This window comes from Apodemus sylvaticus, chromosome 5, assembly GCF_947179515.1.
Source record: "Apodemus sylvaticus chromosome 5, mApoSyl1.1, whole genome shotgun sequence".
NCBI lineage: Eukaryota > Metazoa > Chordata > Mammalia > Rodentia > Muridae > Apodemus > Apodemus sylvaticus.
Window position 1 is genome coordinate 51,431,078 of NC_067476.1, and position 6,000 is coordinate 51,437,077.

A 6,000-nucleotide genomic window follows, 5' to 3' on the forward strand; every position below is an offset into this window, starting at 1 on the left:
GGTTTTGTGTATGGATCCATATTGAAAGCATTCATACACAGCTCATATCCATGTCCACTTGGGTGGTCAGGTTAATCCTGCCAGGCCACAAAGCAAAAACAACAGGGTGGGGGCAAGAGAGAAATAAGATGGAGGGGCCTGTGACCAGAGTACACCACATCATCATATGCATGTGTGACACTGTCAAGGGGCAAAACTTGTTTGTTTAAAAAAGCATACCTGATGTTGTTTTATACTGTGACTGGATACTATATATATTCTATATTCTATATTCTATATTCTATATTCTATATTCTATATTCTATATTCTATATTCTATATTCTATATTCTATATTCCATATTCCATATTCTAAATTCTATTATATATTTATTATATATTATATATTTATTATATATTCATTATATATGTGAAAATAAATTAATAGAATGGTGAACATGAAATATTCAGGGGAGTTAACTATCCTGTAATAAGCAAATTAAAACTAACTTTGAAAATGAAAAATCAGGACGATAACAAGGCAGGGTTTTCTCACCGTGAAGGAAGTAAGCATGACCTTTGGAATGTCAGCCGGAGGGAGCGTTTGGTGCATATGTAACTCCTGCATTTGATGAGCAGATGAAAAATCATTCGGTTAACATTCAGCTTTCTGATGCGTTTATAAATAATTCCAATAGTAACCTTTTTCATTGGGAAACACCTGTACGGTGCCAACTCTGATTACTCCCTGTGGATATTGCTTAGCTCAAAATTAATATATCATACTTTCAAGAATGACAGACTGTGGGCTGGAATAGGAGAAAACAGTAATTTATAAGATGGAGTAATTACTGGAGGATCCAGGTACTATTTACTGACTTTCTTCTTTGTTCTCAAGCCAACAAAATTATCGAGTCCACATTCCAGAGTCCTTTATTAGCCTTAATCTTAGGTTGTCTATCAAAAACAATACTGTTGTGGATTAATAAACAGCACAAACCCATAATAAACCGCGCAGGCTCTTGGTCTTCCCAGGTAATAAGGGAGCTCAGCTGAAGCATTATCAATGTGACTGACTGCTCACTCTGGCTAGGACGGCCTCGCTGGCTGCACTACAAGCAATATCCACCAGGTGGCAGCAACCCCACGACTGCCAAGTGCAGTGGACGGGAAGGGAGAGGCCTCCTCTCTGGCTTCTAAACCAACCTAAAGGTTTAGCTTCAGAACCAGGTTTGGTTGTTTCTTTGAGAGCTGGCATTGGAAAAATATTGATTCTAATCACAACCACAATACAGTAATCATTTTATATATAATAAAGAAAGCCCCCACCTTCTCTTCTCTTCGTATATATGATGGTAAAACTTTATTTGAAAACGTGACCAGGTGGAGAACTATGCGGATTAAAAGATTGTGAGGGGTCCGAGATAGTGTGACAGAGAACACAGAGGGCTTTAGGGCAAAGGTAATGTCTCTCTCCATATATATTATGTATGCATATATGCACTTATTATGAATGTATACAGTCACATGTATGCACACATGAACCTCCGCTCACACACTCTCCAAATCCATGGTCTGTACACCATCAAGGTAGCATGTAAGGGGACAAGAATACAGGGACTCTTGGCACCTCCATGTAGTGCTACTATGGACACAATCCCTAAAAAGAAATAGTGTATTTAAAAAAGAAACTAATTTCAAAAGGGCATTGGCCATCAGACAACTCATGTCAAGGGAAATCCTTGTTTAGAATATTCAAAGAGAAGTGCCCGATTAAGTGGCGGAATATTTGACCGGTAAGTTACAAATAGTTGTGGTGGCTTCTCTAATAGGTTGTTAGGGCTGAAATCCATGCAACTGAGAAGATCCCAGCCAGGCTCCCACTCCTTGCGATCCTGAGCTTCTCAGAGGACAGTGGTCTTCCGATCCTTCTGAGCTGAAATTGCTTTATTTTCAAAGTAAAGGAGGCTCACATCCTCTTGTGTAAACATTCTGAGCAGGCCTGGGATGTGCAGAGAACAAGTCATGGGAGGCTCTGTGGTTAGCAGAAAGCCTTGCCTGGCTTTGGAGCCCAAGGACTTAGGCTCTGGCTGGAGCCTTTCCAGAGGACTTAGATCCAGGCTGTCTAGTTCCTGGAATGGACTTAAAGACGCCTTGTCTGCTGAATTCTCAGGGCACTGGGAGACTCCAATAAGATAATCTAATGGATACCAAGATATATTTGTAGAATATCACTGTGGAATTTCAAATTGTGCTTTATGAACAATCCAAAATATGTAACTTAAGTTCTATAACTTATGTCTTAAGGTTGTCTCTAGTTCCTAACATAGTACTGAATGGCTTGGGTCCTAGAATCCTAACTGGAGGTCTTGTGGAAATAAAGAAAGAACACACACACAGGCCCAGGTACAGGAAAGCTGGGATCAGACAGGGTCTGCTACAACCCAGACTGGGAACCTTGGTCTGTTCCCGAGGTAAGCATTTTTCTCGAGGTAGTAAACACCCAGGAGGAAGCTTCAATATCTAGTTTCTGTACGTGCCAATTGGACATCTGTAAACAGTTAATCTTCCAACCTCTGAGCAGAGCCTCTCCACCTCTTGAGGCTCCCTGAGGTAAGGCTTTGCTGCTTCTGTGGGGCTGAGGCATTGATTGGAGTGCTCACAAAGCCATTCCTATGTCAACAGTAACTCATTCTCTCAGGGTGTCCTTCACTCCATACAGCATGGAATTCTTAAAATCCTGGCTGTTTCCTTTGTAAAGGGGGTGAGAGGAACCACTTTTGTTGTTCTTAAAAGGCCCCCAAATTAGAACTCAAAAGCCCACTCATTCTAAGGCTTTAGGAAGGCAGCTGAGGTCGATGACCAAGGACCCAAGTTTTAGTCAACCACGACCCAAACCCCAGAAGACAGAGTTAGAGGGAACTTCTGATTGGTGAACACATCCATGTACCCAGAGGGTGGCGAATCCCAACCTCCTCCAGGACAAGGTGTCCCTGCTTAGAACCTTTTCCTCTGGCTACTTATGACGTCTTTATTACAAGCCAGTGTCTCTGCATTCTATGTGCTGCTGGAGAAAGTTAATAAACTCAGGGAGCTGGTCTCTGGGATGCTATGTAAATTTATTTACTCGTGGTTTTATGTGACACTGAAGGATGGCTATTTTAATACTTGGATTTGATGAAGCCATGTGGTATGTATAATTTGATGGGACACTGAGTATGACCCAGTAGTCTCACAGACAGAGAGGGACCACAGGCTGGGCTGCTCCTGTAGTATCATGGACAGACTCACAAGAACCAGCATCGATTTCCTCCAGACTGTGCCTCATCTTAGACTTCCAGATTGTTTCAGACACTCCAGTTCCCACCCATAAGGGACAGGATAAACTGAGCATGCGCTTTCAGTGATGCTCACGGGGTGGGCGGGGCACTCAGACCAACTCACGGGGTGGGCGAAGGTGGGCAGGGGGCTGCTTTCTAGAAGAATCTGTCTAGCTCTTCATTTTTAGCCTGCTCTTGGCTTTCCAGGAGGCCACACAGTGGGCAACTTCCCTTCTGGATCAGTGGTGGTAGATTTTGTTGGGTTTTTTGAGAGCTAGTCTTACCTTGTGGCCCAGGCTGGTCATAAGCTCTTTTGCTGAAGGGATCCTCCGGATCAGCCAGTGAGTGCTGGGTCTACAACGACAACACTGTCATTGCACCTACCCATGGTTTTACAGTTGAAACCAGTGCTGTACCACTGATCCCCAGAGCTAGCAAAGCCGACACTCCCAGCCATCATCTTCTTACTTTCGTGAAATCAAGCATAATTGTGTTGTTTCTTGAGAAGCATAGCTTAAAAAAAAAGGGCCACATAAACTAAATCGTTATTTCTGTTTGAGTTTCAACAGTTATTACAACCCACCATCCACTTAGAATGCTAATGTGACATTTAAACACCTTTTTAATACAAAGGCAACATTAAAATTGCATGTGTCCATATTACACAATATATTTTTGAAATGTGGATACATGGTAGATTTTCTAACGTGAAATTAACATGATACTCAGACAACTTTTGAGGGGAAATAAGAATTCTCCCTCCCTCCCTTCCCTCCCTCCCCCTCCCCTTCCTTCCCTCTCCTCTCTCCCCTCCCCTCCCTCCCCATCCCTCCTCCCTCCCCCTCCCCTTCCTCCTCATCCCTTCCCCCTCCCCCTCCCCTTCCCCTCTCTCCCCCTCCCTTCCCTCTCTCCTCCCCTCCCTCCCCCTCCCCTTCCCCTCCCTACCCTCTCCCTACCCTCTCTCCTCCTCTCCCTTCCCCCCTCCTCTCCTCCCCCTCCCCTCTCCCCTCGCTCCCCCTCTCCCTTCCCTCCCCTTTCCCCTCCCTCCTCCTCCCCTCCCCTTCCCTCCCCCTTTCTCCTCCCTCCCCCTTCCCCCCTCACCTCCCTTCCCCCTCCCCTTTCCCCTCTCATCCCCCTCCCTCCCCCTTCCCTTCACCCCCTTTCTCCTTCATTCAATAGGATCTTAACATGAAGCTCAGACTGGTCTCAAACTTGGGATCCTCCTGCCTCCACCTCCCAAGCACTTGAGGTTAGAATTCAGCCCCAAGCTCGGCGAGCGGCTTAAGCAGACATGGCCGCAGTTCTCGAGGGCGCAGCACTGTGTAGTGCAGTTCTCGAGAGCGCAGTGCTGTGTAAGCAGAAATGGCCGCAGTTCTCGAGGGCGCAGCCCTGGGTGGCCCAGTGTTCTACAGCAGAGCTCACTTCTGAGCAGCTGCCCTTGCACATGCTTGAGGGAGGACAGAGAGCAGCCTCGGAAATTGTTGAGCTTTCTACCTTGTTAAGAAGGGTCAGGGATACTGATTCCCCCAGAATTTCTTTTGTTGCTGAGAATAGTTTTAGCTATCCTGGGTTTTTTGTTATTCCAGATGAATTTGTTAATTGCTCTTTCTAACTCTGTGAAGAATTGAGTTGGGATTTTGATGGGTATTGCATTGAATCTGTATATTGCTTTTGGCAAAATGGCCATTTTAACTATATTGATTCTGCTGATCCATGAGCATGGGAGGTTTTCCCATTTTTTTGAGGTCTTCTTCCATTTCCTTCTTCAGAGTCTTGAAGTTCTTGTCGTAAAGATCTTTCACATGTTTGGTAAGAGTCACCCCAAGGTACTTTATACTGTTTGTGGCTATTGTGAAGGGGGTCATTTCCCTAATTTCTTTCTCAGCCTGCTTATCCTTTGAGTATAGGAAGGCCACTGATTTGCTTGTGTTGATTTTATAACCTGCCACTTTGCTGAAGTTGTTTATCAGCTGTAGGAGCTCTCTAGTGGAGTTTTTTGGGTCACTTAGGTAGACTATCATGTCATCTGCAAATAATGATAGTTTGACTTCTTCCTTTCCAATTTGTATCCCTTTGACCTCCTTATGTTGTCGAATTGCCCGAGCTAGTACCTCAAGTACAAGTTTGAAAAGATAAGGAGAAGGGGCAGCCTTGTCTGGTCCCTGATTTTAGTGGGATTGCTTCAAGTTTCTCTCCATTTAGTTTGATGCTGGCTACCAGTTTGCTGTATATTGCTTTTACTATGTTTAGGTATGGGCCTTGAATTCCTGTTCTTTCCAACACTTTAAGCATGAAAGGATGCTGAATTTTGTCAAATGCTTTTTCAGCATCCAATGAAATGACCATGTGGTTTAAAAAAAAAAAAAGAGGGTCTCTCTGTGTCTGCTGCCGTGCTCTGTGCTCCAGACTACCTGGCCTACACGTGTCCTAGCAACGGTCCTGTCTGTGCCTGTCATCTCAACATAGAAAAGATGGAGCTGCAGATACACAGTGCTGGGACCTGATGCTTTTGTCCACTGAGCCATTCTCCCCTGGTCCGCATTCTGACTTCTTCTCATCCCACTATCTACCCCACCAGCGCTTGGCAGCTTTTTGGGACTCCACATATCAGTGAACTAATGTAGAGTTTTTCTGTGCTTGGTCATGGCACTTAAACTAATATCCTCCAGGTTTGGTCATGTTGCCACTTGTGGTAACATTCA